Here is a 14,088-nt window from a genome sequence, read left to right as displayed (position 1 = left end):
CCCGAGCATGTGCATGAATCCCCACGCTGCCCTTATTAAAGCTCCCTTGGGAGGTCACTACGCTGCAGCCCAGCATCATGCATAGCAGCCCAGCAGCACGCTGGGGGAACGCAGTGCCGCTCTGGGGCTGTGCTGCCCTGTGCCCCCACTCCCAGCCCACACCAGCACAGGTTCTGTGGCACACAGCTTACATAAAGCACCCGTAACAGACCGTCAGATTTGGCCTGCCACGTTCGAGGGCTCACACACAGCTTTTTTTCCTTTTTTTCAGGAGGGAAACCGGCAACACATGGTAAAAAACACCCTATAGCTTCTAACTCCTGTCTTTGAGATCTCGCCATCTGTTCCCATGAACTTCAAGTGAGAAGCAGCACCATTTTGAAGGCGGGCGCTTAAAAAAGCCCTCCGTTCCTTGGGCAGAACCCATCCGGTGCCAGCAGGGAGGGCAGCCGGGCCCCTACCCGGAGCAAGGCTGCGGTGCTGCAGGGCCGCGTGGCACGGCACGACGGCTCCATCCCACCTCTGCCCTTCCCTGCGCAGGCACACAGCCACCCAGCCCTCAAACCTGCAGCTCCAGGACCGCCCCGGAGCCCAGCTGAGGGAAGCACTACCAGCTCTTTTCCTATTGCTGGGAATGCAGGACAGCAGTGCACAGGCCCACGGCACGCTGCAGGCTCCCTCCCCGTGGCACCTTTCCCAAAAGGAGACGAAGCCGAGCAGCTGCTGATATGGAAACCAACTGTTTGAACTGCAGTGCACTTACATATGCTAATGGCACCAAGCTACTGACTCCTGCAAACGTGATGCAGGAAATGACTAAACATTTAGTGCTTGTTATTTAGCAGTATTCCTGGAGACACGTAGGTGGTGTGGACAGCATGGTATGTGCATTAAAGTGCAATTTAGGTCAATGATTCTTTGAAAGGACCATTCTCCTTTCTCCGCCCCCCCTCTCCCCCCCCCCTTCAGGGAGAAGGAGTGTTCAAAGATTAACTCTGCCAGCTTCTTCCAACCAGTTACCCTCAGCTCTAAAGGAAATAAAAAAGGGGTAAGACTGTAGGAATTACCCCGTGTTAGCAACATCAAAATGCCTCTGCAAAACCGTTCACATTTTATCTGCTTTTAATGCTTAGAAAAAGGATTTGAAGGAAGCTGTGCAGGGCAGAACACGCGTTTAGGCAAAAGTAATAACATTTAATGAGGTGTCAGAGCCTAACTTCGTAACCAACAGCCCCAAATGGGAGCAGAGATCCCCTGTGAGACAGCTGCCATGCAGACACGGGGCAGAAGAGCTGCAGGGGCGGTGTGGGCCATGGGCCACCAACACAGGACGAAATGGCTGTGGGTTGCTATGGGATGCACATCCATCAGATCGTACTCCTTTATGTGGAGAACCTTCCAAATTATTGGGAAATCCCCAAGGAACTGGAGATGCATCTCTGGAGGGCTGGGATACACCTGTGTGGGGCCACAGGGAATGGATTCTGCAGAAACCACAGCTTCCACAGAACTCAGGTGGCCATGGACTGCTGAGATAGGTCTGGTGTGAGCCTCACTGGGCAGCAAGAGGCACAGAAACCCCAGGTAAATGCAGGAGGGCTCCAAATGACCCCTCTGGTTGCACAGAACACCACATAGAGCTGCCTGTAGTTTCCAGCCATCAGATACTTTCTTCCCCTGGTTTCCCTCATTCCCCAGCAGTGGCAGCTCCTGAGTCATGCTGCTCACCTGAGGCTGTCACCAGGCAGTGGCACACCACAGCAAGCTTTCACTATGGCCCATTTTCTAGCACTAACTGCCTTTCAAGACCATTCATTCTTAGGTGTGAAGCCCTATTTGTTTATTTGTTTTGTCCCAAGGGAATCGATATGGCAAAGCTTTCGGGACTGCTGCTGGGGAAGGAGTGTCCCTATTGCTCCCTCATTGCTGGCGGCCCATGGGACCTCTGTCATTTGGCTGCTGTTCCCACAAGTGAGCAATCTTTCCAAACGCAGGGAATTCTCTTTGGATAAAGGCCGAGGGACAGTCATAGGGGAGCTGTTACTGCCCGTCCCCAGATGTGCTCCTCCGTGCCCCTCCAGACTGCCCCAAAGTCATCGCACCGTCGCACTGTCTGAGCTCTGAGTCAGCCCAGCACCCGGAGGGGATGGAGCCTCCAGCAGTGCTGGCTTTCCAGCGTGGATGCAGAATGCACCAAAAGCAAAATATGGCACATCATCACTTCTTTCTTCTCAGCCCACTTAAGGGCCTTACACTGAAAAGTGCATATCTGGAGAAAAGAGACATGCAAATACTGAGTACCCTTACAGTGCGAGCAGCTCATAGAAACACAGCTACTGCTCCTCTTAGAGAAAGGAGACAGTGCAGGCAGTCAGCAGAGTCCCTCCTCGCCTATGTTTGTTGATAGAGGAGCAGACCTGCTCTCTCATTTGCTCTATCACCACCCTGACATTCCCTGAGTCACTGCATGTTATCTTGCCTGTCAGTGCCATATACTTTTCACTCCAGACACTCTCTCTGGAGCATTTGTTACTCAGAGACATAATTACTCAGTGCTTCCTTAATCAGCCCAAACGCAAGGCGCTGGCCACAGAAGACATCTAAGAGCTCAGCTTCTTGGAGACCCCGAAGCGTGAGGACAGACAACGCCTTCTCCCAGGAAAACTTAAAGGAAAATCAATCCAGATTTTTGTGCCCCCTCCCGCATGGCTCCCAGCTCTGCAGCAGAAGCCCAAGCCTCGGCACAGCGTGACCCAGAGCTGTGGGTGCAGGGAGGGGAGCTGGGACTCACCACAGCCGCAGCACTGCCCGAGTCCTTCCCTCCACATTACAGATGTAACACAGCGCTGCTTTGAAGAGAAATTTCCTTGATATCGTTAGATAGGTTGCTCTTTAATCAAAGTACTGCAGTTAAGTAAGTTATTACACTGTGGCATCAACAGGTGAATCATAACTGCTGATCGAGCAGCAGACGGGCTGTGGCCCTGCGGTGCCTGGGAAGCCCCAGGAAGGTCAATGAACTGAATGAACACCAGGAAAACCAGGCAGGGGTGTGCAACCCCAAACATCTGCACTGCAACACCCAACTGGTGGCAGTCCCAGGGTGGGGAGCAAATATCCCCACACTCCATCACTGTATCCGCAAGCTGCAGGAAAATGGTCTTCTCAGCCTCACCTGTGCCACTAATGCAGAACGAATCTGCCTGTTCTGGGGACAAATATGAGGAATGTTGTTGGGGAAGTTGCTCTTTTAGCCACAAGAAGTGAAATGTGGGCTGAAATCTACATCACGGGGAGCCCATCAGGTGGAGACTCCTCACTGAGCTCACAGTTTAAGCACACTCCTCCCATGTACCCCTCAGAGGAGTAGGAAGAGATGGAGGGGAGCTTATTTGAGGGAGGGTCTTGAGTTTCCAGCTCACAGTTCTGTGTTTTGTGAGTAATATTAATCTAACTATTTGATTTCAGCATAATTTCTGTGCATTTCTCCTGTCTAAATCCAGCAGCATTCTCAGGATCAAGCCCCAGTCCCAGCTATAACAGGATCAATCCACAATACTTCTCCTCCACGCCCAGAAGGTTTGACATGTGCCCTGCAAGGGCTTTCAGTGCATGCAGGGCAGGGAGGGGAGATGTCAGCCCCATCCATGTGATGTTACTGCAGATCATGGTCACCAGGGTCAGACCTCAGCTCCTGGGTGAGTAAGCATCTTCACAGAGGTGAGCAATGCTCCAGTTACTGTAACAGGGAACAAATGGGCTACTGAAAATAACAGCAAACCCCCAAGAGTGCCATTAGAGCAAATGCAAGCCCTCTCTTAAAGAAACAAATGAAGGCTTGGATGAGGCTTCGAGAAACCTCATTTAGTGAGAGATGTCTCAGCACGCAGCAGCAGTTGGACTGGATGACCTTTAAGGTCCCCTCCAACCCAAACCATTCAGTGATTTTACAATTCTAAGACTTCTCGTGAACTTTAGTTTTGAGAAAAATCTGTGTCAGAGGGCTTTGTTTTGCCCTGCTGTCACTGGGATGAACTCAGAGGTTGGATACGTGACCGCTATGGAGCAGCAGCGCTGTGAGGAAGGCCATGCTGCGGCCAGAGGTGGGTGTTGTGCCCTTGAGACATTCAGGTGATGGCTCACTACCTTCTGAGTGGAGCCTGGGGGATTTAACTGCTATTTTTCAGGGTGTTAGCCTATTTTCTCCTCAGTGCCTATAACAAGAGCTCTATTCACAGCACTGCCTGCAAACTCGCCTGCCCAGCCTGGAGAAAACATCTGAGCACGTTGCCTAAGCCGACCACAGGCAGCAGAGCCATCAGCTGACAATCCCCAGACCTCACAGCAGGATGGGAGAGAGCCAGACACCATCCCATCAACAGACCAACCACTTGGCAGCAGCAGGCCTGCCCCATCTGACGGGCTGTGCCCACAGAGGTCACGCAGACCCCACACGTGTGCACATGTCCCATGCCCAGCACCAGCAGTGGTCCTTGGGGACTCATTTCTACCCTCACTTTCCACTTCCATCACGTGCTATTTGGGTGAATTGCATGGAGGAGCCCACCGCATGACTAACAAACACAAGGATTTCCCTGCTTTTGTCTCTCTGTTCCTTCCCGGGAGCTCTTTGTTTTTTTGTTCCCCTTGCATTAACATCAAACCCTCTCCCTTAGCCTGTGATTACTGCATAGGAACCCCCCATCAATGCAACCATTCCTTTGGGCTCTCCAGCTTGAGAAGCTGGCTGCCCACACTGGCTTTATTTGCTGTTTGTATAATGGCCCAGTTAGGAAACTGGGAGTGGGTGATGGAGATGCACGCACACCGTGGTGAGCCCTGGCTAAAGCCTGGGAACTCTGCAGCCTAAAACAGGCAGTGTCAGGCTATGCTGACACCACATCCTTCACCATGAACATATGGAGATATTGCTCCATTTCTCCCTGAGAAAACCAGCCTGATGTAGGGGAGCACTGAGCCGAGCCAAACCTCAGACTGGGACAGCAGCACAGCTCGTGGCCTTGGTTCCTCCACAGGAGCACACATAATGGATTGCAACCCCAGCTGCAAGCTTTGCTGCCTGGATTTCCACCTGCCTCCTTCCTGAGCATCAAGGGGGGGGTCAGTCCGACATCCATAGCTTTTGTAAAGCCATCCATGGTTAATCACAACAAACTCACAGACTTTGCCCCAATGCAGGCACTCCTGCTCCTCCACCTTCTATCCCTTCTATAGAAGAAACCGCGTGCAGATGATGTAGGGATCAACTATGCAATTTCTCAGTTTTATGTAAACAGAAACTCTCCTGAGGGACACCCTGACTGCTTTAGTTTTGTATTACATTGCATACAGCAGCACAATCAACACAGAATACAGAACCTGGCCCACAGCAAGTACGAGAAGCAGACACAAAGGAGAGCGTCTCTGTCAACTCCCCCTGCTTAGCTTTCAGATCATGGCAGAGCAAGCAGAGCCAGAGACAGATTTCTCTTCCAGCCACAGACAGCATTAAAGAAATGACAGAGCAAAGCACCTGGCTCCCAGCACACTGCTGTGTGTTCTGCTCCCACCTCCAAGGCCAGGACTTACTTTTATGTTATCCGGAAATCTCCTTTTCCCAGCTCCAAACCAAGACTTGAGATCATTAGAGGGAGTATTGCTTCTCAGAGCAGAATGCAAATTTAAAACACTTGTCCCAAATAACAGGAGGTAGTAATTAGGCTCCAGTACTTCCTCCTGCACCCTTTCTTGCACTTCTGCAGTGATGTAGGACATGTATCACCAACATGCCAGTAAAATGAAGAAGCCTCCCTTTCTCCATTTCACAGACTGCTCCTCTCTTTCTACTGTTGCTCCATCCTCTTGTTTTTTAACTTTCTTTCTCAGTCACATCAAACGGGCAACTTCCCTGCAGCAGCACTAAAGGAAACACCCCAGCCATCCTGCTGGCACCAATGCCTCCTGCCACCTCCATTCACAAAATGGAGCTCTCCTTCTGCAACAAAACCCCAGGACAAGTGGCACGTAGAAGACTTCCCAGCAGAAAGTCTTGGCCAGGTTCATGATCAGAAGGACCATCAGCCAGGATGGGCTCCTGGAGGTCCTGGAGCCACGTACCACAGACATGACAAGCTAAGGCAGTGCTGAGGGCAGACTCACCTGGCCATGGAGTGGTGGCTGTGTGAAGAGCTGCCATCGAGACTGGGCAGGCCTGAAGATGTGAGAACTGACACGGGCTGCAGATCCCCATGTGCAGAGCCCTGTGGGGTTGCAGGACAGGGGCTGCGTGGCAAGGACAGAAAGCCAGGAGCAAAACTGGGCACAGCAACCTGCCCAGAAGCGTCTGTGCCCTTGGAGAGAAGTGGGAAGGTAAAGAAGACAAGTCTTTACATGGAGAAAATAGATACATTACTTATAATCTGATTAAAATTCCTTACAGATACTCTGTAAAGTTAGCTCTGGAATCAATGAATGGTCACGCATCTCCCAAGCACAAGATTTATGTTTAAGAAACTCTGTCTTTATGGTAAACCTAGAGGGAGCGTGTCCAATTGGCTGAACGGGAGCAGCAAAGCCGTGCTGTAAGCTGCCCCAGCAGATCTGCCCAGCACTGCCTTTTCACAGCCTGAGCCCAAATCCTCGGTGAAACAACCAATTTAGAAAAAGACAGTGCTTCCAAAAATGCAGCTCGAAGCAACACCGTGGATGTTTTACATCGCTTGGTCACTCGGTGTTGGTAGGATAGGAAGTGTAGGGATAAATGCCTCCAGGCACTGATGGGTTCACATGAGGCCCTGGGAGGCCGCGCAGTGCACTGAGTGCCGGACCAGAGCTGCTCCAGGCAGCCAGGATGGCCACCAGCCACACATCAGCTGCTGCAGGTTTTGTGTGTTCCATTCCATCCGGGTGTTTCCCTGCTCTCCAGCTTTGCAGACCGCAGACTGCACACCACCACGAGGGCCAGGAACAGCTTTGCTGCAGAAGGAGAGCAGCCTCGTGGAGGAGCACGTGAGGAGCGGGTGGGATGATGCATGTGTGTGCCCCATGGGCACCAGAGGGGATGAGGAGCCCTGCCAGGCCACAGCACAACGTCAGAGTGGGCATTCCTGTCTGCTCCCTTCCTGCCTTCATGTCGGAAGTGCTCAGCCCCGCATTGGCTGCTGGTGTCCTGCTTGCACTGCAGCCACCTCGCTTCTCCATGCTGGAGATGCAGAACAAAGCTATCTGTCAGCAAAATGAAGCGGCTCTTCCTGCATCCCCCATCTGGGGCTGGCAGTCACCTCCCTCCTGCTCCAGGGCTGAGCATCCCTCCCGCCCGAAGTCCCTTCCTCAGGCTGCGGGCTGGCTGCAGGGCAGCTGTTCCCCAGTTCCTCTGGCCACCGTGCCGCCTGTGGATCCCCAGCACCGTGCCTGCCTTGGAGAGCATCCAGCACGCTCACTGCAACCCCAGACAAACAAACAGCAGTTGTGCAAGGGTGCGGGGCAGGCATCTCCGGCAGGAAACAAAGCACAGGACTTGCTCTATTTTAATCCTGCCAAGGGTCTTCTTGGAAGCGAGGCAGAGCCTGGCTGCGCAGAGTTAAGAATGAAACCCTATTTTTAGCCTGTCCCCGGTGAGGTAAGAGCGCGTGAGTCAGCCCCGGCGTGGGACGTTGCATAACGTGGGGCCGCCGGCGCACGGGGGTGAGGATGGAGGATGGAGGATGGAGGGAGCCGTCCCTCTGCCTTTCCTGGCATTGTCACCGCGAGACAGACCCTTCACATTATTTAAATGCAGGGCTCTTCTTTCCACCTCCCCTCCCCTGAAAATTTTAATTAGAAACAGCAGTAGGCTGGTTATGTAATGCGATTAATTGCAGCATTAGAGTGAAGAAATATAGGGCATACAGGTCTTAAAGATTCACATGCAAAGTCATGTGTGGGAGTGAGAGAGACAAGGGTGAAACGCAAGACTTATCTGTTTGATTATGTACTGCTCACGGGGCAGTGATTTACTCCCCAAATAACTTAATCACAGCGATCTGCCAATAGCCAAGGCAACAAAAAGGAGCAAACACCCAGAAGATGAGGGAATAAAACTGCTTTCACAGCATCTCTAAAGGTTAGGTGTGCACCTTGCAAACAGGATGCCACCCGTGGCAGCAGACCTGCCCCTCAGCAGCACTCACTCACTCCAATAAAAGTGAGATTTTCCATTGAGTCATGATTAATGAAGTGCAGACGCATGCTGATGGGGAGGGCTGCAGCTACCTTTCACTGTGCTGCAACTGTATCTGGGAGAGTAGATGTAGCTTCACGGTTCTTTCTCTCTCTTTTGTAAACCTATCTCCAGGGAAGAACCAAAGCCCCGATCGTTGTGGTCTCCTGCTGGTGACCTCCAAGCACCCAAAAGTGAAGGGTAGGGTTTTGGTCACTGAATGGCCGTTGTTTAAACTCAGTCCAGTCCAATAGTGGCAAGGAGCCGCCGGTGCACCTGACTGCCCCAGTGTGCCATAGGTGGATGGGCTGAGAGAGGTTTGCCTTCACTGCAGAAGCACAGAGCATCTGGGGCTGATCTGAGCAGCCTCACTGCAAAACCCAACTGGGAGAGATGGAGTGAGCGCTGCGGGGACTTCGGGAGGCATGTCTGCAGGTATCTGAGCACTGCTGCTTTTCAAAGCAAAAGGACTGCTGTTAATATTCATGGAAAGGAAGATGAAAAGGCACTGGAGGAGGGAGCGCGTGGCAGGGTACCGAGGAAGTCCCAGCATGTTTTATCCTGTGCTTGCAGCAGAGAGAGGAAGGCTCGCAGTCCGAGTGCAGCTGCTCTGCGCTATAGATTGCACTCCCAGATTGTCTTCCTGCCAGCTGCCCCCAACGCCAAACCTAAGGCTCTAGTGGGAAGAAGTGCTAATTTAAGGCAGCTCTCTCTGAAGCAAAGGCTCCTCACCCAGTAAGCCCAGCACAGCTCAAATTACCTTCTCTGCTGGCAACCTCAGCTGTAAAGCCATGGTCTGAAACAGAAACACCTCCAGTCGTGATCTCTCCTGAATAAAAACTTAATTTGCTGCTGCTTTGCTATTCCCTTGCAATGATTTCAGAGGCCCCTGTGTATGGATCTGTCAAGAAGCAAAATGCCAAGACAAATTTAAAAGCAGCTTTAAAATTACCTTGAATCTATACTGTTTGATTGCTTTGCTGATAAGAAAAACACTGAATGATTCCTATCAGAAAAAAAAGCCAAACACAATCAGATTTCAGCTGTCTTCTCAGATAGGCGCATGCAGCGGGGTTAGGAGTGATGGCAGCAGAAACAGCCTTCCAGGGGACTTCCTGGTGACACACTGAAGAGGAGGGTGAGCCAGCCAAGAAGTCTCCTCCAGCCGCTTGTGGGTTTGTGCCACTGCACTGCAATAGTCCTCAGCTGCTTGTATGTATTTCTAAAGCTTCCCTCAGCTGTGTGTGCGATAGCTGAGCATGAAACTCATCCAATCAGTTTGGCATTCGGCTTCATCTGTCTCAGTGCATCTGTACCACTGGAGCACACTTTCTTCCTTACGCAGAGCCTAACTGGTGGCTCTCATCAGGCCAGGCCCCGAAGATGCTCTCAGTGAAACCTCTACTGGAACCATCTTCCATTGGAAACATTTTTCCTCTCCTAGAAACTGGCTGAAGAAAAGCTGTTCGGATATATCTAAGTGTGCAGTAAGATTTCTCCTGAAGAAATCAAGATCAAAGCTCACACAATTAGGAACAAACTAAAAGCAAAGGCACCTTTACTAAAGCTCATTAAAAATATCCTTTGTGCCGATCTCCTGTGTGGCACCCAAAGTCTCGTGAATACAGTGGGCTAATGAGAATCCAGTGGTGTGGTTTTTTTTTCCTCCAGTATTTTCTCTCTTCCGTACTTAGCAAATGTCATAGTTTAATTAAGGGATGTCAAAGGCACAGAGAGCTGCCCCAAGATCATCGCCTGCTGCTGTATAAACGTGGAGGTGAAGACAAGCGAGAAGGGCCATCGTGCCAACAGTAAATTATGGGCAGAGGGCAAAGTTCAACCATGGGATGGACAGAGCTTTATTTATAGTGGTGGGCTGTTTTGCCCTGCCCTGCAGTGGGGCTGCCCAGCCCTGCTTCCCCCAGGCTCCAGTGCTCACCACCACCTCTTGCTGTCTGTGCATGCCCAGCTTTCTTCAGGACCTGGCCAAGCCTGTAATTCAGCCTCTGAAGGCACACATGTGGGCGCTTCTTTACTTATAAGTATTTACCAAAGCCCTTCTAATGATGAATTCCTTGATTTTACAGCCTCCAAAGATTCTCATGAGATGATGTTTCCTTTTCTGTGGCTGCCTGTTTCTCTCCCGCTGTCTGTGCCTGCTCTCAGATAAAGGCTGCCTCATTCTCCTTCCCCTTCTTCCACATCAGTCAATATTGATCTGACCATTCCAGGTGCAGCTTGTGCTAACAGTTTTCTTTATGCCTCTCCCTCTGATAAATCCGCGCCCTGCAAACTGTCCTCCTTCTGTTTGTCATCCTTGTCTGAGATCTCAAGGATTCACTGCATTACTTCACAGTTTACTTCTCGGTGTTCTGCAGGAGGAGTCATCCACGCTTTATCTCACCAATTGCTCCCATTTTTCAGCTGCTTGCAGAGATGACTGAACAACACCCTATGAGCTCTCTCCCTTCAAAAATTACCTCCAAATTAATCTACGAGTGCAATACTCCCAGCAATATATTTCCTTTCAGTGGAAATCATGCCTCAACAGCAGCTTGCTGATAGTCTTCCTTCTTGGACTTCATCAACACACGGCTCTGGAAGATGGCAGCAGGGCTCACATCAGGCCTTGACTCCTATTCCTCATGAGCCTACTAGCCATGCAAAATGGAAGGAAACATCTCTGTGGGACCACAATTCCTCCTAGATCCTCCCTGCTATGCAGCACACAGTTCTAAGTGTGGAGCTGCTGTATTGCCAGACTCCACAGGTCAAGCAAGAGGGATCATTTGCCTTTGTTGTGACTGACTTCTCACTGCACGTGGAGGAACAGCTGTATTTCAGCTGGCCTTGATGAGTACTGGAACGGTCCCACTGGTGAGGTTCTTCAAGGGGAACCACCACACCGAGGTCTCAGAGGTGAGCGGTTCAGAATGAAAATAGTTATAAATCATAAAAAGGAGCCAAATGAATTCCTTCGCAGGGAAAGACAGCACAGGTCTTCTGCGCCAAGAAACAACAAAAGGATTTCCATGGCATTCCTCAACAAAGTATCTATCAGTTCATTAGCATGAAACAACCTTCATAAAACACTCTGTAGTTCTACCAGTAAATTCTCATAAAACTAAACCCCCATACTGCTTAATTGCTCTTATTAGCAAGCCAACTGTCTGTCAGACTTATTTTGTTATGCAAGGCACGCTAGTAAGAGAGGGCATGCAATTTTTAATCAGAGCTGGGATACTCACTAGGATACAGACTTCTGAAGGGCACAGCTTCACCCAAACAAGCACATCCATCACAGCCGGACACAGAGAAGAGGTGCTGTACCTTGCTGTATCCAAACATACGGCTGCACAGAGATTTACCTCCTCTCTCCTCCTCCAATATACCTGCAGACACACTGTTCAGCCCTGGCACTGACCTGCCCTAACTTCTGCAGTCCCTGCCCAAGGAGGAGAGGCCCAGCTGACTGCTAAGCAGAGCACAGCAATGCAGATTCACATCCATCCTACGTCCGGGCAGGATTTTTAGCGGAACACTGGGAATACAAAACCTAAGGAGTGGTTCTGGGGTCTCCAATACAAGCAGCTCAGTCTGAAGGCATCCGTCCCCTCCCTGCTCTGCAGGCCTCCGTGAGCGCCTCATCTCCCATGGAGACACCGTGCTGCCGTTACCATGGCTGTGTGAGACCTTTAGCAAACACACACTGCTCTCCAATAAAAGCTGTACCTCTCACTGCTCAGCACAGCCATACGTGACCAGGAGCACTGCTGCACGGCCGCCTGCAGCTGCACAGCCCAGCGAGGGACTCGGCACGCTCTCCTCGTGCGTACGGCTTGAGCAAAACCAAGGCTCAGGAGCTCCAGCGAATGCTTTCTCAAAAACTGCATGCAGTTTGGCTCTTATAGAGCTTCAGCTCTACATAATTCTCTGTTGCAATTCTGCTGGCCTGCCTCCGCAGTTAAACCTAAGATTAACCGAACCCATTTTTCACTTCAGCAGGGTTACTCCGAGGCAGAATCCAGGGGAACACAAGCCTTCAGCTTTCAGCAAACACTGTTTCTTGTTTTCTCTCCTTCCTAACAGGCATCTGAATGGACCACAGGGCCAGCAGAACCAAGTTCTGGTGGATTGGGCAGACTGCTACCTGAGTGTGCTCAGCTCCCAAAAAGGCACATGGACTGAGTGAACGTGTCACAACGTGGAGCACCGCATGCCACTGTCTTGTCCTTCCTTCCCTCCCTGTGTCAGGGAAATGTGCTCACGCCTAGAAATTGTAATGCTGCTTCTTTCACTCTTGGGACAGACGCATCTCTCCTCTTTCAGCTCACTATTTTATCACAGGTCTGCTTTGCACAGCTTGCCAGGGCTCAGCCCAGGGGAGCAGAGGTGCGGGCAGTGAGCACAGACATGCAGGCAAAGAGCACGGAGGTGTTGCTGCTGCAGCAGAAGCACATTCGGGCAGACTCTGACCTATAAGCTCACTGTCACGCTATGGGTGTCGATCCTCAGATGGTGTCATTCAGGCCTCTGAGCTCACAGAGAGCACCCAGAAATTCTCTTCTTCTCAGGAACCGGCACACATCGTTGCTGGGCTGCTCCACACTTAGGACTTCCAGCACTTTCCACAATTAAAAAAAAAATAAAATAAAATCCTGCTTTGATAAAAAATTTGAAAAGGTTCACTGTTTCTTTCAACCAAGGAATGGGGCAGAAGAGGTTTTTTATCCATAATCCTCAACAGATTTTTTGTGAAAGGCTCTAATGCTGCCGTGCCTTGGGACTGCAGCCCAAAACCTAGCAGTGGAGGGAAGGGTGAGCTTTGCCATCTTCATGGCCAATCAGCAGACAACCACCAGGGCTCTGCAAAGCTGCAGTATCCCAGTGGGAGTTCAGTGCATGCTCCCAGCTAATTTCCCCAAAGATTCCACCTCTCTGAGGCTCAGAGCAATCTCTGCAACTGCAGGTGTGAGTGGCTGTGGTCTGAGCTCAGACCAGGCGTGTGGACTGAAGGCAGACGTTTATTTCCTTGTGATCTCAGCAACCTTTGGAGGTGGAGGCTGCCCAGTTGGAGTGCAGAGGGCAAAAGCTGAGCTCACGCTTGAGAAACAGATGCTCACTTTTTCACATTTTGCAGAAATTGAGATTGGGAGTGGCAGGTCTGGAGACTGGGGGCAGCTGGGCAAGGATGTTAGCACCAGCAGCTGTGAGTGAGGAAGGAGGAGCAGCAGTCTGAAAGGCAGTGCTGATGTCCCCAGGCCTTATGGTCTGCAGAACAAGGTTTCTTGTTCTGAGCTCAAGCTGTGGACCATCATTCCAGTGTTCTCATATCACCGAGTCACAGAGTCGTTCAGGTTGGAAAAGACCTCTGAGATCCCACCGTGCCCACTGCCCACGTCTCTCAGTGCCACATCCCAACGTTCCTGGAATGTCTCCAGGGATGGTGACCTCACCACTCCCTGGACAGCCCATGCCTGACTGCTCTTTGGAGAACAAATGTTTGCTAATTTCCAACCTGACCTCCCCCTGGCAGAATGTGAGGCCACTGACTCTCACCCCCACCTCACTACAGCCTCCTTTCAGGAGTTGTGGAGCCCACCGTTCCTGCCAGCAAAGCATCCTGCCCTGCCCAGCACAGCCAGCACCGCCCTGCTGCAGCACATCTCCCGCAGCCCTGGGCAGGACCTCGAGCTGCAGTCTGTCTGCACGGCCCCAGGGCCGTCCCAAGGCCACGGGCCACATGCAGAGCCAAGAGAAAAGCGCAGCAGACTGCTGGGAAACCCATCATTAAGCAGAGCTGTTTGCTCCGTTCCCTGAACAAGACGGCTCTGGTGCAATGAGGCGACTATCTAATAAGGCTTCTAACTCGTGCCACAGTTAAGCCAAAT

The sequence above is a fragment of the Meleagris gallopavo genome, chromosome 14, assembly GCF_905368555.1.
Source record: "Meleagris gallopavo chromosome 14, MGAL_WU_HG_1.1, whole genome shotgun sequence".
NCBI classification, from domain to species: domain Eukaryota; kingdom Metazoa; phylum Chordata; class Aves; order Galliformes; family Phasianidae; genus Meleagris; species Meleagris gallopavo.
Note: the sequence above shows the minus strand (reverse complement) of the source record.